Source organism: Amblyraja radiata, chromosome 30, assembly GCF_010909765.2.
Source record: "Amblyraja radiata isolate CabotCenter1 chromosome 30, sAmbRad1.1.pri, whole genome shotgun sequence".
Taxonomy (NCBI): domain Eukaryota; kingdom Metazoa; phylum Chordata; class Chondrichthyes; order Rajiformes; family Rajidae; genus Amblyraja; species Amblyraja radiata.
In genome coordinates, this window is record NC_045985.1 from 1,265,796 (window position 1) to 1,289,147 (window position 23,352).

The window sequence follows — 23,352 nt, forward strand, 5'->3', positions numbered from 1 at the left end:
ACTTGGTCTTCTCCAGCGCCGCTGGACGGGAAAGGAGGCCGGAATAAGGGGGGTTGAAAGGCAGTCGTGAGGGAGCGCCGCACTGTGGGAGGGGCGGGGAGGGAGCGCCGCTCTGTGGGAGGGGCGGGGAGGGAGCGCCGCACTGTGGGAGGGGCAGTAGTGAGGGAGCGCCGCACTGTGGGAGGGCGGGGAGGGAGCGCCGCATCGTGGGAGGGGCAGTAATGAGGGAGCGCCGCACCGTGGGAGTGGCTGTAATGAGGGAGCGCCGCACCGTGGGAGGGACGGTGAGGGAGCGCCGCGCTGTGGGAGGGGCGGTGAGGGAGCGCCGCACTGTGGGAGGGGCGGGGAGGGAGCGCCGCACTGTGGGGGGAGGGTAGTGAGGGAGCGCCGCACTGTGTGGGAGGGGCGGTGAGGGAGCGCCGCGCTGTGGGAGGGGCTGTAGTGAGGGGGGAGGGTGTACAGAGGCGAGCGAGGATCAGCGATGGAGATGACCCATAGAGGTCCCCCCCCCCCCCCGCCCCCTCTCCCCGGAGCCGGTCGGTACCTGTGGCGGTGACCAGCGAGTAGGGTTGGGTCCGCCGGCTACCCTCTATCCCGTACAGCCGGAACGAGTAGCGGGTCCCCGGCGCCAGGTCGCCGAGCACGACCGACTGGAAGCGGCCGCGGACCGAGCGCTCCATCCAGCGGCCCGAGCTGCCCGCCAGCCGATACTGCACCAGCACCGAGTCAAAGCTGCCGCCCGCCACCCGCCAGCCCAGCCGTAGGCTTCGAGCCGTCACCTCCCTCGCCGCCACATCCCGCAGCACGGCCACTCCCGCGGCTGGGGGGGGGGAGAGAGGAGAGTGAGGGAGCCCTCTCCACAGCGTGGCACCCACCCCCACCCCCTCTCCACAGCGTAGCACCACCCACCTCACACCCCACCCTCACCCCCTCCCCACAGTGCGGGACCCCCCCCCCCTACACCCCACCCCACCCCCTCCCCACATAGCGGGACTGTGAAAGTACTATGAAAGTAAGCATGCAGGTACAGCAGGCAGTGAAGAAAGCGAATGACATGTTGGCCTTTATAACAGGAGGAATTGAATATAGGAGCAAAGATGTCCTTCTGCAGTTGTACAGAGCCCTAGTGAGACCACCCCTGGAGCATTGTGTGCAGTTTTGGTCCGCTAATTTGAGGAAGGACATTCTTGCTATGGAGGGAGTGCAGCGTAGGTTCACCAGGTTAATTCCCGGGATGGCGGGACTGTCATATGCTGAGAGAATGGAGCAGCTGGGCGTGTATACTCTGGGGTTTCGGATGAGAGGGCATCTCATTGAAACATATAAGATTGTTAAGGGTTTGGACACGCTAGAGGCAGGAAACATGTTCCCGATGTTGGGGGAGTCCAGAACCAGGGGCCACGCAGTTTAAGAATAAGGAGTAAGCCTTTAAAACAGAGACGAGGAAACACTTTTTCTCACAGAGTTGTGAGTCTGTGGAATTCTCTGCCTCAGAGGGCGGTGGAGGCCGGTTCTCTGGATGCTTTCAAGAGAGAGCTAGATAGGGCTCTTAAAGATAGCGGAGTCAGGGGATACGGGGAGAAGGCAGGAATGGCGGTGCTGTCTCGAAGGGTCGAATGGCCTACTCTTGTACCTATTGTCTATTGTCTACTGAGTACCCGCGAACCAATTCTGCATGCTCCCTTCTGCACGAAAACATCCCCCGACACTTAGGTCTGACATTATCTTTCACAACCCTACAATCCCCAGCCTAATCCACCGAGCTCCCCCCTCTCCAACCCCAGACTGTGGTCATCTACCTCCCGATTCATCTCCCCTGCTCACTACCAGGGTTATAGAGTCGCGCAACACGGAAACAGGCCCTTCGGCCCACTTGCCCATGCTGACCAAAATATCCCATCTACACTAGTCCCACCCGCCCACGTTTGGCACATATCCCTCTAAACCAAAGGGTCTCATCCCGGGGGTAAATTTGTTGATTCTAGATTTGTAGATATTTTTTCTCATTGACTGACTGCGTTTGGTTCTGGTATACCGGTATCTGTTTATCATTAGTTGTTCATAAATAAGTGGAATAACATTGTTATGTGTGCTACTTAAGTTGCCTGGGGTAAACGGGACGAAAAAGGTTGAAGACCCCCTGTTCTAAATCTTTCCTGTCCATGTACCTGTCCAAATGTATTTTCAATACTGTTATAGCACCTCCTCCGGCAGCTCGTTCCGTACACCGAAAAAGTCACCCTCAAGTTCCTCTCTCACGTTAAATGTGTGCCCCCTGGTTCTTGATTCTTACCCTACCCGGGTAAAGGCCTGTGCATTCGCACAAACTATTCCCCTCATGGTTTTGTACACCTCTATGCGCTCACCACTCATCCTCCTGCGCTCCAAGGAATAGAGTCCCAGCCCACCGAACCTCTCTGTAAAAAACTCACACCCTCGAGTCCTGGCAACATCCTCGTAAATCTTTTCGCACCATCTCCATCGTAACTACAGCTTTCCCTAGAGCATTCGCCCTAACAATTCTCATGATGTTTTACACCTTATATAAGATCACCCCTCAGCCTCCTGCGGACCAAACTCCCTAGAGGTACGGGGGGGGGGGGGGGGGGGGGGGGGGGGAGAGGGGAGAGTGAGGGAGAGCCGGGGCCGGTTGGCATGTTTCCTCTTCAGCGAAGACCCCTCTAAACGCTGGTGGTCCCTGATCAAAGCAGAAGGTGAATGAGCCGGCTGAATAGCGGGAGGGAGGAAATGTTATTCGTAACTCCACAACTCTGCAGAAACCGCTCAGCATTGGGGACCTAAAAATAAAAGATTCAGATGCGCAGGAAGAAAGGCCTCGTAAAACCTGCAAAAAACAGAGAAGGGGGTACCAATGGAAGACCTGAAGCCTTCTCCCGTGGATAAGGCGGTACCCCGGCCGTTAGCTTCCTGTGTGGGTGAGAGAAGTGGGAGTGAGATGACTTGGTGAGTCCTACTCGTGTGTTTACCTGTAGGTGGAATTGAGATTGTTGTATCAGTCTGAGTGTTCACGTCGGGGGCTGGAGTTGAGAGTTCAAGAGGGTTAAGGTCACCGGGAAGGTGGGTCTCCAACGTGCTGAAGCCGTGGGTGGTGAGGAACAGGTCTGTAGCGGGCGCTGAGGTGGACCACAGGGTCGGGGCTTCGATGGTGACGCCGGCGGTAGGAAGATTCACCGGGGGTTGTGTGGGTTCAGGTGGGTCGGGGGCGGCGATCTCCACTTCGTCTTCCTCCTGGCCGCCTTCCTCTTCTTCGTCATCATCCTCGTTATCCTCATCCCGGTCCTGCTCTTGCTCTTCGCTGCCTTCCTCGCCTTCTCCTGCCGCTTGCACGACCACCGACTCATCTTCCGTGCCCCGCACTGAGGGAGGGGGCGACCGGGAGAGGAGGGAAGAAGGCCGTTAGTACACCCCTTCTCAAACAATGACAAGGCCACTACACTCTGACAAACCATCTCCTTATTGAAACGGAAGAAAACAGCGGTTAGAGATAGTCCAGAACCAGTGCAGGTGGACAAAAGTGCTGGAGAAACTCAGCGGGTGCAGCAGCATCTATGGAGCGAAGGAAATAGGCAACGTTTCGGGCCGAAACCCTTCTTCAGACTGATGTTGGGGGGGGGGAGGGGAGGGGGAGGCGGGGAGAAGAAAGGAAAAAGGAAGAGGATGAGCCCGAGGGCTGTGGGAGAGCTGAGAAGGGGAGGTGACAGCAAGGGCTACCGGAAATTGGAGAATTCAATGTTTATGCCGCTAGGGTGCAGACTGCCCAAGCGGAATATGACCTGCTGCTCCTCCAATTTGCGCTGGGCCACACTCTGGCCATGGAGGAGGCCCAGGCCAGAGAGGTCGGATTCGGAATGGGAGGGGGAGTTGAAGTGCTGAGCCACCGGGAGATCAGGTTGGTTAAATGCGGACCGAGCGGAGGAGTTCGGCGAAACGATCGCCAAGCCTACGCTTGGTCTCACGGGTGCAGATCAGCTGACACCGAGAGCAGCGGATGCAGTAGATGAGGTTGGAGGAGATGCAGGTGAACCTTTGTCGCACCTGGAACGACTGCTTGGGTCCTTGAATGGAGTCGAGGGGGGAGGTAAAGCGACAGGTGTTGCATCTCTTGCGGTTGCAGGGGAAAGTGCCCGGGGAGGGGGTGGTGCGGGAGGGAAGGGAAGAGTTGACCAGGGACAGTGCAGGCAAACGAGCGGAACCGTTTCCCCATGAACTTGTCAATGTGGAAGTCCACACAGACATCAGTTATCAATGTGAGGATTATTAATCAGTGTGTTCCCCACTACATTAATAATTAGTTCATAAATAACACTTGTGTGTGTTATTTATCAGCACATCAGCCTGAACTATTCTCAGCATGGCTAGTTAATGATTAATAGCCCAGGTGAGCATTAAAACCCAGTGTATTATTAATCTGGCCTACATCAATCAATGGTACACAAAAATGCTGGAGAAACTCAGCGGGTGAGGCAGCATCTATGGAGCGAAGGAATAGGTGACGTTTCGGGTCGAGACCCTTCTTCAGTCTGATGTGGGTGAGGGGGGGGGGGGAGCAGAAAGGAAGAGGCGGAGACAGTGGGCTGTGGGAGAGCTGGGAAGGGGAGGGGAAGGGAGGAGAAAGCAGGGACTACCTGAAATTGGAGAAATCAGTGTTCATACCGCTGAGGTGTAAACTACCCAAGCGAAATATGAGGTGCTGCTCCTCCAATTTACAGTGGGACTCACTCTGGCCATGGAGGAGGCCCAGGACAGAAAGATCGGATTGGGAATGGGAGGGGGAGTTGAAGTGCTGAGCCACCGGGAGATGAAGTGCTTTGTTAATCTAGCATTATTGACCAGCGTGTGATCAGTTAGAACAAAAATAACAGAACTCAATATTTACTACATACATTCTCCTCATATACTCGAGCATTTCTAAATAACCAGTTGCCAATTAGTACATTGTCTGATTCGTTTATTATTGTTACGTGTATCGAGTTAGTGACAAGCTGGTTTTTTGTCGCGTGCTATCCAGTCAGCGAGAAGGCTGTACATGATTACAATCAAAGAAAGACACAAAATGCTGGAGTAACTCAACGGCTCAGGCAGCATCATTGGAGAGAAGGAATGGGTGAGGTTTCGAGTCGAGACCCGTCTTCCGCCCAGAGCCGAAACGTCACCCATTCTTCCCCTCCATAGATGATGCCTGACCCGCTGAGTCACTCCAGCATTTTGTGTCTACCTTCGATTTTACCAGCATCTGCAGCTCGTTTTTACTATGATTACAATCAAGCCGTCCACAATGCATTTACCCGAGCATTATTAACAATGTGTTACATCAGTACATCAATAATTAATGCATTAATAATATCTGAGCATTATTACCCTATGTATTAGTAATCTGAACACCATGAAGCAATATATATTAGTAATAAATGAGTAGTATTAACCAATGTATTATTAATCCATGCTCTAATACACCAGCGCAGTGTTAAGTTCATTAGAAATCTACATTAATAATATGTAAAAATAAGAGTTTCATGAGAACATGAAGAAGCCGTGTATATTAGTCGTCTCTTAAAGCCCATGTTCTCTGCACATGTAATACATCCCGTGTACCTGTTTCGCGTCTGCACTAGGCTCAATGTTAAAGACATGTTATCAACCCTCGACTAATGTATGTTTCTGGAGGAAGTATGTGAATTATCAATCCATCTGCAGGTCACGTGTATATTCCATTACACTCTACCGTCTCTAGATCTGTGAGGCTGAATGATTGACTGACTGACGCCCACTTTGCACCACCAGTACCACACCTTCCCTACCTCTAACAGATCACACAACCTCGACATCACTGTCACTATTCCAGTCTGGGTGGCAGTCAGTGTGAACTGTGAGGAGGAGGCTATGAGGATGCAGGGTGACTTGGACAGGTTGGGTGAGTGGGCAGATGCATGGCAGATTAAGTTTAATGTGGATAAATGTGAGGTTATCCACTTTGGAGGCAAGAACGGGAAGGCAGGTTATTAACTAAATGGTGTCAAGTTGGGAAAAGAGGAAGTACACCGGGATCTGGGGGCCCTTGTTCATCAGTCACAAAATGCAGATACAGCAGGCAGTGAAGAAAGCGAATGGCTTGTTGGCCTTCATAACAAGACGAGTTGAGTATAGGAGCAAAGAGGTCCGTGTGCAGTTGTACAGGGCCCTAGTGAGACCACATCTGGAGTATTGTGTGCAGTTTTGGTCTCCTAATCTGAGGAAGGACATTCTTGCTATTGAGGGAGTGCATCGTAGGTTCAACAGGTTAATTCCCAGGATGGCGGGACTGTCATATGTTGATAGAATGGAGCGGCTGGGCTTGTATACTCTGGAATTAAGGATGAGAGGGCATGTTATGTGCCTTTCTAAAAGCCACTATCTACCTCCACCGCCACCCTTTGGGCAGTGTGTTCCTGACCCCCATCACTCTGTGTGAGATAAAACTCCCCGTTAATCTCCATTGAACCCCCCCCCCCCCCCCCCATCTCACACCTTATAGCCATTCCCTCTAGTGTTGGACGTTTCCACCCTGGGGGGTGAAAGTTCTGACTGTCTACCCTATCTAAGCCTCTCAGAATGTTATAAACTTCGATCAAGTCTCCCCTCAACCTCCAATGATCCAGAGGGAACAATCCAACTCTCTCCAGCCTCGTCCCTGTAGCTGTGACACTCTAACCCAGGCAGCCGGCACTCTGTATCTTAATCCTCTCCTGATTTCCCTCACTCCACCCAACACACATGCCTTCAAGTACAGGAATCTCCTTCTTAAACCAGGGCCTCCTTGAGCTCTATCTGACCGAGTGTTTGGCAAAGATAGACACACATGCTGGAGTCACACAGCGGGGCAGGCAGGCAGGCTGCATCTGTGGAGAGAAGGAATGGGTGACGTTTTCTGGTCGAGTCCCTCCTTCTCAACCCGAAACGTCACCCATTCCTTCTCCCTAGAGATGCTGCCTGCCTGCCTGTCCCGCTGAGTGACTCCACAATTCCGTGTCTATCCTCTGTGTGAACCAGCATCTGCAGTTCCTTCCTGCACAAGTGTTTGGCAACTTCTGTTAACATGTCCTGATGGCGTCTGGTAGCTGCAATGTTGCTCTGAGTGTTGTCCTGATCTAAAGCAATCGTGAGGTATCTACTGAAAGATAGATTGAATGAGGAATGTTTCCCAATGGGGGACAACCTCTGTCAAAGGTGCCCTTGACAAATACAAAGTCGTTTTTATCTCAAGGTGAAGTCCGGGCATGGGTGTTACCTAGAGAGAAAGAAAGATTAGTCAGAGAGAGAGGGAGAGAGAAGGGGGGTACCTGTCATTGTGGTCACGTTAACGAGCTGGGGCGGATTGTCCAAGGAGATGCCCGACAGGTACACATCATAGCTTTTGCCTAAGATTAGCCCCGTGATGGAGGCCTTCCGCTGATCCCCGCCGATCGGTACCTCGCCCAGGACAACCTGAGTGAGCGAGTCTCTGTAAGCCAAGACCAGCGCGTCAAAGGGGCCCCCGGCCAGTTGCCAGGAGACCTCGGCACCAGGAGAAGTGGCGGTCCACAACACAAGACCCTTCCGCTGCGAGGAATCTTTCTGCACCTTAGCAACCGCGGGAGGGCGATGGGTTTTAGAGGAGAGACGGGGTGAAACTCTCAATGTTGGTGCTTGGTTTTCTGTTGAGAAGAAAATAGAACGTGTTTACAACGGAACCCCTACTCCACCCAGTATTGTGTGTGTGTGACCACATATACCACCCTCCAGATAATGGTGAAACAGCGTCTGATCCCCAAACTAACCCCAAACTAACCTGCCCCACGGTAATTGAATATCATCTGTAAACATCAATGATAGCAATGAGTTACTTTCATGGAAATTAGTAGGAATCTCAGAGCCCAATTAAACTCTTTAGATGTCATAGCCACAGGTTTACAACTCATCCTGGGTGGGAGATGTTCTTGCAAATTGTCATATTTCACTGTCAACTATCCCGTTCACGATCAGTGGCCGCCGTGAATGTGTCGCCGCTGTGGGGTTTTCACCTCGGGCCGCCCTACCGTGCAGAAAAAGGCCATTCAGCCCACTGGGCCCGTGATAGCCCTTTGGAAAAAAAACTCCCCAGTCAGCCCTTCTCTTTCCTCATAGCCCCTGGATGTTCGCTTCTTTTCACTGTACCTCGGCGATGATGTGGCAATTTAGCGATTTAGAATTTAATTTGAGTTTACCTTATAAGTTAAACTCAAATTAAATTCTAAATCGTTAAATTCGAAAATTCCTCTAGAATCTGCTAAGGCTGCTGTGTCAGGAATTCCAATGGTATGAATATTGATTTATCCCACTTCAGGTAGCCCCCGCATATTTATTTGTTTATTTGTCTATTTATTTATCTATCTATTTACCCATATACTTATTTATTTATGTATCTATTTATCTATTCTCTCTCTCTCTCCCTCTCTCTCTCTATCCCTATCCCTCCCCCATCCAAGTCATACCAGCTTCTCATTTTCACCCTACGAACAGCTAACAACGGCCTGTTTCCTCTATCACCGTAACTTTTTTTGCATATCTTTCATTCATTGTTCTTTATCTCTCCACATCGCCGCCTATATCTCTCGTTACCTTATCCCTAACCAATCTGAAGGGTCTTGATCTGAAACGTCACCCATTCCTTCCCTCCAGAGATGCTGCCTGTCCCGCTAAGTTACTCCAGCACTCTGTGAAACGGCAGCCAGTCCTCGCTAGAGATGCTGCCTGTCCCGCTAAGTTACTCCGGCACTCTATGAAACGGCAGCCAGTCCTCGCCAGAGATGCTGCCTGTCTCACTGAGTTACTCCAGCTTTTTGTGTTATATCAAAGTGATGAGGAACTGTTTTCTTAAAACACCAATGGTGTTGATGATGTGTCAATTATTGCCCACCAGGCTGGGGAATACAGGAGTGGAAACAGCGCCAGGCAGCGCTATCCCAGTGGAATTGGATGATCACCTGAGGGAAACTAATCTACAGGGCGATGAGGAAAGATGTTGGTCTGATAGGGGCAGCACAAACTAGATGGGCTGACTGGCCTCCCTCTGCACTGGTGCAATGCTAACTTTGTACAAGTACCTCCAGGGGTCTCCTGCGGCTCTGCTCCCGATCTCCCTGTCTGTGGAAGGTCTCCGGGTCCTTGGCCGGCGGGAGATGGCCCTTGCATTCTGTTGGCAGACGGAGAGACATGGTCTCCACTTGATCGGGGATTGGATCCAGCAAGGCCGTTCTTCCCTTCGGACGCGGGAGTGATCAACGAGGATCCACCGCCACCATTGTCTGCTCTGGATCTGGGGAAGCTGCCTGGAGATCTGCCATTATCACTGGTTGGTTTGGAGACGGGAACTGTTGGTGGGGATGCGTCATGGTCAATCCTCCCTCCGGGAGATGGGACTCTCTCTGGGAAGCCATCACCTCCGGCCTTTCCTCGAGATGTGGGAACTCGACCTTGGGAGGTTCTGCCTCCATTCTTGCCTCTAGGTGTAGGAAGGCCCCCTCGTGGTCCCCCGAGCGTATTCTTCCCCCGAGACGCCGTCGTGGTTCCCGGTGGTCCGGCATGTTCAATCTTCCTCCTGGACACGGGGTTGGACCCTGGAGATCCAGCGACCCTTCCCGTGGGATTCCCCGGTCTCCCAGTTCCAATGTGGGACATATCCTGCGCCTTGGTGGTGGTTCCTCCACGGACCGTGGTCTTCTCGTCATTGTCTATCAGTTGGGAAGGGAGCTTTGGTTTGGGAGGCCAACTACTCAGCATCACCCTGGGTGGACCCAGATGCTTCCGGGCAATGGCCGAGTAGCGGCGGACGGCGGAGCGCGCCATCACCCCCGCGTTGGTGGACAGTCCGGCCGCTGAGATCCTCTTGGAGATGGCCTTCGAGATGTCCTGGATGGTCTGGCTCTCGTTGGCAGCCAGCGGTGGGCTGGTCTTGCCCACAGCTACCTCCCGGCCGCCTGGACCTTCTGGTGAAACAGAGCTAGCGTTAAGTACCCGCGATCTCTTTGCCCACAAAACACCTCATCGTGGACTCAATGAGCCCGCCCGCTCGCTCCTCCATCCTGAAAACTGCCTCCTGTGGGATAGACCTTTCGCCCGTTTAGTCCCAGTGAATAACATGTAAAAAAAACCAGCACTCTGCAATAAGATGGATAAAACAGCAAAGCATGTAGTTCGTAGCGGCGACTGCGGAGGGTTCAAAGCCGCGACCATCAAGGGTGAACAAAGAGGAAGATGACTTGAACTTTATTGCCTTCCATCACAGTGGGGAATGTTGGCTCCACTGTGTGGTGGATGTTTATGTTAAACTCTATTGTGTTATTTTTATTCGTACGGCTGCATAGTAACTCAAATTTCACTGTTGACCCATGGAATGGGGAAGGGTTTGATCCAAGGGATTTGGGCCCCAACAGATCTCTGGACCCGGAGACCTCTGGACCAAGTGGCCTCTGGACCAAGTGACCTCTGGACACGGGGACCTCTGGACACGGGGACCTCTGGACACGGGGACCTCTGGACACGGGGACCTCTGGACCAGGGGACCTCTGGACACAGTGACCTCTGGACACGGGGACCTCTGGATCAAGTGACCTCTGGACACAGTGACCTCTGGACACAGTGACCTCTGGACACAGTGACCTCTGGACCAAGTGACCTCTGGACACGGGGACCTCTGGACAAGGGGACCTCTGGACACGGGGACCTCTGGACACGGGGACCTGTGGACACGGGGACCTGTGGACACGGGGACCTCTGGACCAAAGCGCTTTAACCCAAAGATCTCTGGACCACAGATATTTGGACACCTTCACTCAGTCGGTGTTATCCCAGTAACATCGAGGTGTCCCGCCCTCCCTGCCACTCCATCTCATTGCAACAGCCTTTCTGCATCTGAGGGGGAGCGGTGGCCAGCGATTCCAAGCCTTCTGGTATTTTGACCAAAGGTTTACGCTCGGGCGCCGGTGATTTAACGCAACGCTATTCTACACGAAGAGGCCGTGTTGGAGTGCAGGGGGTGGGCGCGAGTTGGGGAGAAGGGACAAGTTCTCCGTCAAAGTCCATCCAAACTCCGGCGACGTTCCCTGCAAGAGGAAAGAAACCACCAGCCCCCCCCCCCCCCCCCCCCCCCCCCCCCCCCCCCCCCCCCCCCCCCCCTGGGTTAGAGACATCCCAGCCTCTCCTCACAACAGCAGCGGGGACATTCAACAACCCACAGCCGTCTCGGGGAACCATCTAGAGGAGAAAGATCAAAGGGGCAGGGTGGAGCCGTGACCTGCGGAATGAACAGAAGCACCTGGAGGGGAAGATGAGGGGGGGGGGTGGAGGGGGGTGGAGAAGGTGAGAGGGGAGAAGCGTGAGGGGGGAGAAGGGGAGGGGAGAAGGGTGAGGGGGGAGAGAAGGGGAGGGGGAGAAGGGAGGGGGGGTGAAAGGTGAGGGGGGAGGGAGGGGGGAGGAGGGGGGGGGTAAGAGGTGCGAGCTGGGGGGGGGGGGGGTCACAGGGCTATCAAACGACACCACATTCGGAAATAATCAGTTAGATACGGCACATGGGGGGGGGGGGGGGAGGAGGTAGGGGGAGGGGGAGCATCTGCCCAGCACCCCCGCGGTCAACTGCAACGACAATACCTCCTCAGCTGCACCCACACCACACACGTCCATATACCTATCTAAATGTTCCATGCACCGACCACCCTTTGTGTGGAAAAAGTCACCGCTCAGGTGCCTTTTCCCCATCACCTTAAACCTGTAGTTTCATGATCCCCCTACTCTCGGGGTAAAGCCACTGTGCATTCTAGTCCTATCATAATCTTACACCCATCACCTGCCCATTCCCCTCCACAGATGCTGCCCGACCCGCCGAGTCCCTCTGTAGCAGCCTAGTTGTGAACGCGAGGAATGCGGGCCTCGGCAGATGGAGACATTCTTCGGCAGGAATAAGAAAACTGATGGAATTAAATTAATAGCTTGTCCTCTATTTGGGCCTGAATAGAGTATTGGAGACTTCACACACACACACTCAGCAGAGAGAGCGAGTGAGAGCGTCTCTGTTCATTCCCCAGTCTCCTGGGGAACAGGCAGGTTACGGAAATCCATTAAGAGTTCAAAAGACAGCAGCAAGCAGTTAGAAGTAGGAAGCGCTTCAAACACATTCCCTGTTCCATTCCCAGCGGCCGCTGTGTGTATTCAAGGACAGCTCGCCCTGCAGTACACGGCTCGCTGTGTTCGACAGCAGCCGCAGAGAGGTGAGCGAGAGAGAATGAAAGACCCACTTGACATCTTACACTGCCTTGGGGAATCTTTCAAAGCGCTTCGTACAAACTGAGCCCTTCACACTGACGGGAACTCGGCAAATAACTCCCGGCCTGTGGCCAATTGACAAGTTCTCCACTGACACCCGGAGATGAATGGCCAATTGAAATATTCATGTCAGCGACTTTAACATTCTCACCCCTCTCCACTCCCCCTGGTCTCTCCCTCTCTCACCATCTCTCTCCCTCTCTCACCATCTCTCTCCCTCTCTCACCATCTCTCTCCCTCTCTCACCTCTCTCCATCGCCTGGACTCCCCCTCTCTCACCATTTCTCTCCCTCTCTCACCCCCTCCCTATCTCCCCCTCACTTGTACACCAGTCTATGAAAGTAAGCATGCAGGTACAGCAGGCAATGAAGAAAGTGAATGGCATGTTGGCATAACAAGAGGAATCGAATACAGGAGCAAAGAGGTCCTTCTGCAGTTGTACAGAGCCCTAGTGAGACCACACCTGGCGTATTGTGTGCAGTTTTGGTCCCCTAATTTGAGGAAGGGCATTCTTGCTATTGAGGGAGTGCAGCGTAGGCTTACAAGGTTAATTCCCAGGATGGCAGGACTGTCATATGTTGATAGAATGGAGCAGCTGGGCTTGTACACTTTGGAATTTAGAAGGATGAGAGGGTATCTCATTGAAACATATAAGATTGTTAAGGGCTTGGACACGCTAGAGGCAGGAAACATGTTCCCGATGTAAACAGAACCAGGGGCCACAGTTTAAGAATAAGGGGTAAGCCATTTAGAACGGAGACAAGGAAACACCTTTTCTCACAGAGAGTGGTGAGTCTGTGGAATTCTCTGCCTCAGAGGGCGGTGGAGGCCGGTTCTCTGGATACTTTCAAGAGAGAGCTCGATAGGGCTCTTAAAGATAGCGGAGTCAGGGGAAATGAGGAGAAGGCAGGAACGGGGTACTGATTGTGGATGATCAGCCACGATCACATTGAATGGCGGTGCTGACTCGAAGGGCCGAATGCCCTCCTCCTGCACCTATTGTCTATTGTCTAGCCTCCTGCTCTATCTACCTCCTCCCGCTCACACCTCTGCATTTCTCCAGTCTCAGCCTCCTGCTCACACTCCGTCGTTGGCCCCTGTAACTCCAAGCTCCCCGGTGGCTCCAAGCTCTGAAATTCCCTCTGTAAACGTTCCTGCTTCTTTTTCCTTAGCACCCCCACCCTGTTACCCCCCCCCCCCCCTCCCCGGTCCACTTTAGTGGCCCTGTACATGTAACAAGTCAGACTCGGCTTGGTCCCAATCCTAAAACTTCTTTGGGATTTATTTTACAAGGTGACAAATAAATCAATACTGCTGTTGAATGAAGGATAACAGGTGGGTCAGGAGGTGTTTTCTTGTGTCTCTACCTTCCTGTTCATGCCATTGGAGCAGGTTGAGGCCATTCGGCCCTTTACGTCTACTCCGCTATTCAATCATGGCTGATCTATCTCAAGCCCATTCTCCCGCCTTCTCCCCCTGACAACATCACTTGTCTATCACCGGGTCTGTTGGAGAAATAACAGGCCTCTGGGATGTGGGGGGGAAACAGGAGCATTTGGAGGAAATCCAACGTGCGAACTCCACACAGACAGCACCCGGGTCTACCCGCTGCGCCGCCCGGTGGTGGAGCAGAAACTTACCGGTGGTTGCGGTGGTGATCACCGGTTGGCTCTTGGCCGCTGCTCCCCGCTCACCCACCAGGGAGATGGTGTACTTGGTGCCTTTGTCCAGCTGCTCTAGCGAGGCGCGGTCGTGTTTACCCGACACCTGCATGTCCCCGCCTCGGCCGGCCTGACTCCGGTAGGTGATGCGGTACACGTCAACCCGGGCCATGGATCTGTCCCACTGCAGGCCGATGGTGGAGTCCGTCACCCCCACCACACGCAGCCTCCTGGGGCTGTCGATCACTGCCGGGGAGGGGGGGGGGGGGGGTCATGGTGTGGCTCAACCTCACATTCCTCACCCCACCTCTTCCCCCTGCTCACCGCTCCCCTTCCCCTGTTCACCCCCACTTCCCAATCTTCACCGCCCCCCTTCCCGCTCATCAACCCCCCCCCCCCCCACCCACTCCCATTGTTCACCACCGGTGGGACAGTCGGTCAATGGGTCCATGGGTCGGTCGGTGAGTAGGTGAGTGAGTGGGTGAGTGAGTGGGTGGGTGGGTGAGTGGGTGGGCGGGCCGGTCAGCGGGCCGGTCAGCGAGTGGATGAATGAGTGGGTCGGTCGGTGGGTGGGTGAGCGGGCGCGTCGGTGGGCCAGTCTGCGGGCCGGTCAGCGGGCCAGTCAGCGGGCCGGTCTGCGGGCCAGTCAGCGGGCCAGTCTGCGGGCTCTCACCTGTGGTGCCGGTGGTTGCCACGGCCTTGCTGCGGTGTTGCCCACGCTCACCCACCAGGGAGATAGTGTGCTCCATGCCCGCCTCTAGCCCAGTCAACACGGTGCGGCTGTCTCCGGCCGGCACCACCTTCTGGCTGCGGCGGCCCGTGGCCGATGAGTAGTTGAGGCGGTAGCGGTCGATGGCGGCTTGTGGCTTCCTCCAGCCCAGCTCGATGGTAGAGTTGGTGGCCGACACAACGTGCAGGTTCTGGGGGCCGTCAATCACTGCAGGGGCGGGCAGGCAGGCAGGGTCACGCACCGTCAGGGACTCTGCCCAGCTGGGGGGCTCAAGGTAGACCCCAGCCCCAAATCCCCCACTGCCCGATCTTCCAACCCCCGAGGGCCAACGCCCCAGCACCCCCACCACACACCGACCCCGCACTCCCTGAACCCCCCCCCCCCCCCAGCAACCCCACCCCTCCCCGACCCTCCACTCCCTGAACCCCCCAGCACTCCCACCCCACCCCCTCTGAATCCCACCCCCCAGTAACCCCACCCCTCCCCGATCCTCCACTCCCTGAACCTCCACCTCCCGACCCTCCACCACCCCCCCCCAGCATCCCACACACGTTCACCCAAACCCCAATTCCCAACTCCATAAATATGTATGTCAGCATATGTGTGTGTCAGAGTGTGTGTGTGTGTGTGTGTGTGTGTGTGTGTGTGTGTGTGTGTGTGTGAGTGTGTGTGTGTGTGTGTGTGTGTCAGAGTGTGTGTGTGTCAGAGTGTGTGTGTCAGAGTGTGTGTGTATGTGTGTGTGTCAGAGTGTGTGTGTGTCAGAGTGTGTGTGAGTGTGTGTATCAGAGTGTGTGTGTGTCAGAGTGTGAGTGTGTGAGTGTGTGTCAGAGTGTGTGTGTGTGTGTGAGTGTGTGAGTGTGTGTGTATGTATGTGTGAGTGTGTGTGTGTGAGTGTGTGAGTGTGTGAGTGTGTGTGTGTGTGTGTGTGTCAGAGTGTGTGAGTGTGTGTGTATGTATGTGTGAGTGTGTGTGTGTGAGTGTGTGAGTGTGTGAGTGTGTGAGTGTGTTAGGTTTTGTGTGGTGTGTGGTGTTTTTGTTGTGTTTTTTGGTTTGTTGATCTATGGTTTTTTTTGTGTGTGTGGTGTGTGTGCGTGTTCTCTCTGGTTTTGTTTGTGTGGGTGTTGCTCTGGTTTTGTAAGTGTGTGTGTGGTGTGTGTGCGTGTGTAGATCTCTGTGGTGTGGTTGTGTGGTGTGTGGGTGGGTGTTGTGTGTGTGTGTGTTTCTGTTGGTGTGTGTGATGTGGTCTCTCTGTGTGTGGTGTGTGTGTTGTGTGTGTGACTTGTGTCTCTCTGGTGGTGTGTGTGTGTGTGTGTTGTGCTCTCTGTTGTGTGTGTGTGTGTGTTTGTGTGTGTGTGTGTGTGTGTGTGTGTGTGTGTGTATGTGTGGTGTGTGTGAGTGTGTATATATGTGGTGTGTGTGTGTGTGGTGTGTGTGAGTGTGTATATATGTGGTGTGTGTGTGTGTGTGTGTATATATGTGGTGTGTGAGTGTGTGTGTGGTGTGTGCGTGTGCGTGTGCGTGTGCGTGTGCGTGTGCGTGTGCGTGTGCGTGTGCGTGTGCGTGTGCGTGTTGTGTGTGTGTGTGTGTGTGTGTGTGTGTGTGTGTGTGTGTGTGTGTGTGTGTGTGTGTGTGTGTGTGTGTGTGTGTGTGTGTGGTGTAAATGAGGATTGTCGGGGTGTGAGTGGGACATGTGTAACTGGGCAGAATAGACAACAAGGTGATACAGCCCCTAACCAGCGGGACAGAGTGAGCGGCAACAACACACACTGCCGCTGTGGACGGAGCCACCTCTACAGCCCCAGTCACCCGCGGTCCGTCCCACTGCCCCACTCTGACCGTCTCACCCTCGCGGGCTGGCCTAGAACTCCAGCCGGGAGCTGGGAGAGAACTTACTGGTGGTGAATGTCCTGCTCACGACTTTGCTCAGACTCTTGTCCAGCCGGGCTTGCAGAGTGACCTGGTACTCTTGTCCAGAGCCCAGCCCAGACTGCTGGAAGGTGGTCTTAGACCCGGACAGGTGGTGGGTCAACCGGCCATCATCTTCCTTCTGTGTAGGGGCATCAAAGGTCACGCAGGTTAGGTGGGGTCCTCAGGTGAAACATATCTCAGAGGGTGAGCCCAGCAAGTCAGTCAGTAAAGCAAAGATAGATAGATTCTTTGCGTGTGAAAGAACTGCAGATGCTGGATAAAATCGAAGGGAGTCACAAAAAGCTGGAGTAATCTCTGGGGAAAAGGAATGGGTGACATTTAGGGTCGAAACCATTCTTCAGACTGATGTGGGGGGGGGGGGGGGGGAGAGAGATAGAAAGTGGGCGGAGACAGTAGGACTTGTAGGAGAACTGGGAAAGGGAGGGGAAGGAGGGATAAAGCAAGGGTTGTCTGAAGTTAGAGAAGTCAATGTTCGTACCGCTGGGGTGTAAACTACCCAAGCGAAATATGAGGTGCTGTTCCTCCAATTTGCGGTGGGACTCACTCTGGCCATGGAGGAGGCCCAGGACAGAAAGGTCAGATTGGGAATGGGAGGGGGAGTTGAAGTACTGAGCCACCGGGAGATCAGGTTGTTCACGACGGACTGAGCGGAGGTGTTACTTGATTAGTGCGGGTGTCCGGGGTTATGGGGAGAAGGCAGGAGAATGGGGTGAAGAGGGAAAGATAGATCAGCCATAATTGAATGGTAGAGTAGACTTGATGGGCCGAGTGGCCCAATTCTGCTGCTATAACTTATGAGGACAAGTTAGTGGCCAAGTCTGTTTCGTTTAGTTTCTCGTGTACCGAGGTACAGTGAAAAACTTGTTTTGGTGCGAGCTATCTAGTCAACAAAAATATTATACATGATCACAATCAAGCCGTCCACAATATACAGATACAATATAAAAGGAATAATATCTAATCCAGTAAAGTCCGATTAAAGATAGTCCGAGGGTCTCCAGTGAGGTAGACGGGAGGCCAGGCCCGCTCTCTAGTTGGTGAGGTTGATGGACAACAGCAACTGACGCCGGTCTTTCTGTGTGAGAAAGAACTGTAGGTGCGGGATAAAATCAAAGGTAGGCACAAGATGCTGGAGAAACTCAGCGGGTGAGGCAGCAGCTGTGGAGAGAAGGAATGGGCGACATTTCCGGTATCCTCTGCTACTGAGTTGCGGGTACAGTTTGGTGTGAATGTACAATCATAGAGTGACACTGTGTGGAAACAGGCCGCTCGGCCCAACTCACCTATACTGACCCAGATGCCCCATCTACACTAGTCCCAACTACCCATATTTGGCTGATTCCCCTCTTAAACATGTCCTATCTATGTACCTGTCCAAATGTCTTTTAAATGGTGTTATAGTCCCAGCCTCAACTACCTCCTCTGGCAGCTTGTTCCATACACCCACTGTGTGAATAAGTTGCCCCTCAGTTTCCTATTAAATCTTTCCCCTCTCACATAATGTCCTCTGGTTCTTGACTGCCCTACTCTGGGTAAATTAGTCTGTGCATTCACCCTATCTATTCCTCTGATAGACCTCTACATCACCATGCCTCGTCCTCCTGCGCTACAAGGAATAAAGTCCAAGCGTCTCCCTATAGCTCAGCCCCTCAAATCTTGGCAACATCCTTGTAAATCTCCTCTGCATCCTACCCAGCTGAACAACGTATTTTCAGATAACAGGGTTACCACAATAACCAACCTGATCTCCCGGTGGCCCAGCACTTCAACTCCCCCTCCCATTCCAAATCCGACCTTTCTGTCCTGGGCCTCCTCCATGGCCAGAGTGAGTCCCACCGCAAATTGGAGGAGCAGCACCTCATATTTCACTTGGGCAGTTTACACCCCAGCGGTATAAACATTGACTTCTCTAATTTCAGGTAGTCCCTGCTTTCTCCCTCCTTCCCCTTCCCAGCTCTCCCACAGCCCACTGCCTCCGCCTCTTCCTTTCTTCTTCTCGCCCCCCCCCCCCCCCGCACCCACATCAGTGTGAAGGGTCTCGACCCGAAACGTCAACTATTCCTTCGCTCCATAGATGCTGCCTCACCCGCTGAGTTTCTCCAGCATTTATTTCTACCTTTGATTTTTCCAGCATCTGCAGTTCTTTCTTCAACACGACTCCAAATGTGGCTTCAGCAATGGCATGTACAATTGTAACATAACATCCCAACTTCCATACCCATTACTCTGACTGATGAAGGCCGATTGAAGAAAGCCTTCTCAACCACCCTGCAGCGCTGTATTCAAGTAACTATATTCCACTACAGTCCCCTCTGCTGTACAAAACTCCATTAGCCATTCCTCAGCCCAGTTGATCCAGATCCTGCTGCAGTTGGGATACCCATCCTCGCTATCTACAATGTCATCCAATTTAGTCTCATCTGCTACCTGCATCGGGACGACAGATGGCGCAATGGGCTAAGTGTTCGGCTGGCAACCGGAAGGTAGCCGGTTCGAATCCCGCTTGGAGTGCATACTGTCGTTGTGTCCTTGGGCAAGACACTTCACCCACCTTTGCCTGTGTGTGAATGTGTGTGAATGTGTGTGAGTGATTGGTGGTGGTCGGAGGGGCCGTAGGCGCAGATTGGCAGCAACGCTTCCGTCAGTCTGCCCCAGGGCAGCTGTGGCTACAGAAGTAGCTCACCACCACCGAGTGTGACTGAGGAGTGAATGAATAATGCGATGTAAAGCGCCTTGAGTATTAGAAAGGCGCTATATAAATCCCATCCATTATTTTTATTATTACCTTACTAGTTCTGGCAACATCTTTACAAACGATAAAACAATCCCCACCGCTACCCCTACAGCGACAGTGGTGACTGCCCCCACCCCCTCTCTCCGTCCCGTCCCTGTGTGGAGTGTGCCCCTCATTCCCACCCCGTGACCCCCGATCCCGGACCTCTCACCAAGGCTCGGAAGGTCAGCTCCCATTCGTCCACTTTCTCCTGCGGCAGATCCCACTCTACCGTCGCCTTGGTTTCCAGAATCTTCTTCATTCGGAGCCTGAGCGCCACTGGGATCTCTGCAACAGGAAGTGGGGCCGGTGTGGTCAATGCAGTCAGAGAGACACGGGGCCATGACCATGAACCATGAGCGCCATGATCACGGAGCCATGGAGCCACATGAGCCAGAGCGCCATGGTCACCGAGCTATGGAGCCAAGCCACGGGCCAGAGCCACGGAACAATGAGCCATAGCGCCAAGAGCCAGAGACCATAGATACATAGATACATAGAAAATAGGTGCAGGAGTAGGCCATTCGGCCCTTCGAGTCTGCACCGCCATTCAATATGATCATGGCTGTGGCCCTTGACTATGTGGCCCTTGGTCAATACTGCTGGTCATTCAGCAAGTAATCAGGCTGTTTGGCACAACCCCCCCCCCCCCCTTCCCATCCCCCCGTCCCCACCGCTCCCTTCCCCAACCCCCCTCTCCACAACCCCCAACTCCCCCTCCACAACACACCACCCCTTTCCCCAACCCCCTCCCTCCCCCAACCTCCCCGCCCCCTTCCCCAACACTCCCTTCCCCTCCGCCCAATGCCACCACCACCATTTCCTCCAGACCCTCTGCCCATCATTCCCACCCCCCGTCGTTGGTCCTCCGTCTCCTCACACCCTCTCTCCCCCCACCACCCCCCCCCCCCCCCACCCACCACTCTCCTCCCCCCCTCACCACGTCTGCCCCCCCCCCCCCCCCCACCCCACCCCACCAACTCTGGCCCAGCCCCCGTCCCTCGACGCTCGGAGACGGCCACGTACCGTGGGAGCAGTCGCTGCCACTGAATCCCTCCTTGCACACGCACTGGCCGCCGAGGCAGCGCCCGCGGTCTCCGCAGTCTCCGGGGCAAGTCTCCTGGGTGCAGCTGGGGCCCGTGTAACCGGAGAAACACTGGCATTGGTCATCCACGCAGCGGCCCTGGTCGTTGCAGTCGTCCGGGCACGCCTCGTCGCCGCAGTTGTTGCCGGTGTAGCCCGACCGGCACACGCAGTGGCCCGACACGCAGTCGCCCCGGGGCGGGCTACAGTCGGCGGAGCAGGCGGGCTCCGAGCAGGTGGCGCCGATCCATCCCGGCTCGCAGGTACAGCCGCAGGTAGCGTCGTTCAAGGTGCCGTGGGCGCCGCAATCCGAGGATGCACGGGAGCCTGTGGACGGAGGAACAATCAGCGGGAAACCGGGGATCAGTGGCTGACCAGGCCCAGCCCGGCCCAGCTCACCTGTGAGACTCACCTGTGGAACCCGATGGCGGGGGAAGCATGCAGGTACAGCAGGCAGTGAAGAAAGCGAATGGCACGTTGGCCTTCATAACAAGAGGAGCTGAATATCGGAGCAAAGAGGTCCTTCTGCAGTTGTACAGGGCCTAGTGAGACCACACCTGGAGTATTATGTGCAGTTTTGGTCCCCTAATTTGAGGAAGGACATTCTTGCTATTGAGGGAGTGCAGCGTAGGTTCACAGGGTTAATTCCCGGGATGGTGGGACTGTCATATGCTGAGAGAATGGAGCAGCTGGCCTTGTACACTCTGGAATTTAGAAGGATGAGAGATGATCTTATTGAAACATATGAGGTTATTAAATGGTTGGACACGCTAGAGGCAGGAAACATGTTCCCCATGTTGGCGGAGTCCAGAACCAGGAGCCACACAGTTTAAGAATAAGGGGTTGGCCATTTAGAACGGAGACGAGGAAATATTTTTTCTCACAGAGAGTTGCGAGTCTGTGGAATTCTCTGCCGGTGGAGGCCGGTTCTCTGGATACTTTCAAGAGAGAGCTAGATCGGGCTCTTAAAGATATCGGAGTCAGGGGATATGGGGAGAAGGCAGGAACCAAAGAATATAGAGCAATCTTTGGCAGGAACGGGTACTGATTGTGGATGATCAGCCATGATCACAATGAATGGCGGTGCTGGCTCGAAGGGCCGAATGGCCTACTCCTGCACCTATTGTCCATTTTCTCGCCCCCCCCCCCGGGTTGCACTGGACCCCACCCGGTCACCCGGTCACCCACCCACAGCCACACCCTCATCCCACCCTCACCCCACCCTCACACCCAACCCCACCGCCACCCACCGCCACCCTCACACCCACCCTCACTCACACCCACCCACATTCACACCCACCACCACCCTCACCCCACCCACCCACAGCCATCCCCTCACACCCCACGCCACTCACCACAACAGCCGGTCCCAGAGCCACCGCCGCCGGCGACACACCGCCGCTGCAGCGCCGCCACCTCCTTCTCCAGAGCCTCCAGCCGCCGCTGCAGAGCCTGACCGTCTTCACAACCACAGGCCTGCGGCGGGATGTTGATGCGGTGTGTGAACACCACCTGCTTGCTGCGGTCGGCCAGGTGCTCGAACTGCCGCTCGCCGCCCGCCTCGTCCCTGGCCTCGAACAGCCGCGCCAGGGGCCGGGCCACGGTGGGCCGGCACTCGCGGCACGGCGGCAGCTCGATGGTGTATATGTGGTCGAAGGTGGTGGGCTCGCCGTCGCCGGTGGCGTTGGGCGATAGGGCCCGTCGCTGGCGCACAGAGGTCCGGAACAGGCCGCAGTCAGCGGCGGGCAGAACGGCCGCCACTAGCAGGAGCAACAGCATGCCGAGGGCAGGCGCCATGGGTGGTGGCGAGAGGCGCTGGGAGCTGCCGTCAACCTCACACCGTGAGCGGTCCACACCTGTAATGGAAACACACCGTCAATGTCTGAAGAAATGTCACTTCTCCACAGATGCTGCCTGACCCGCTGAGTTACTCCAGCACTCTGTGAAACGTCACCTATCCATGTACTCCACAGATGCTGCCTGACCCGCTGAGTTACTCCAGCACTCTGTGAAACATCACCTATCCATGTTCTCCACAGATGCTGCCTGACCCGCTGAGTTACTCCAGCACTCTGTGAAACGTCACCTATCCATGTTTTCCACAGATGCTGCCTGACCCGCTGAGTTACTCCAGCACTCTGTGAAACGTCACCTATCCATGTTCTCCACAGATGCTGCCTGACCCGCTGAGTTACTCCAGCACTCTGTGAAACGTCACCTATCCATGTTCTCCACAGATGCTGCCTGACCCGCTGAGTTACTCCAGCACTCTGTGTCTATGAACCCATTTTGCAAGCACAGGCAGAGCTGCAGCGTAGGACATGTGGCAGGGGAACCGGTACACAGCAAGATCCCACTGACACACGGGACATGCAGCGCCATGTTTCACCCCCTGGAGGGGTACGGTAATATCTCTCCTGCTCGTCTACAACACCGGCGGCTTCCCCCCACCCCCACCCGAAGTGTTCCTCTTCAAGAAATGCACACAGGACTTCCCCAGCAATGCAGGAATCCCCTCGTACTCCCACACCTCCCACCTGTGCAGCATTGTCTGTTGTGCTTCTGCAGTACACCCCCCCCCCACCAGTGCTGCCCTCCCACTACCCCTCCCCTCCCACTCACTCCCCTCCCCTCCCTAAGACAACACTCCCCCCCAACACTTCTCCCCTTCCAGCACTCCCCCTTCCCTCTCTCCCCCCTTCCCTCTCCCCCCCTTACCTCTCCCCCCCTTCCTCATCTCCCCCTCCTCCCCCCTCTCTCCCCCTTCTCCTGCCCCTTCTCCTCCCCTCCCCCTTTCCTCGCCTCCATTAATATAACATCCACCCTTCCTAATACATGACTCC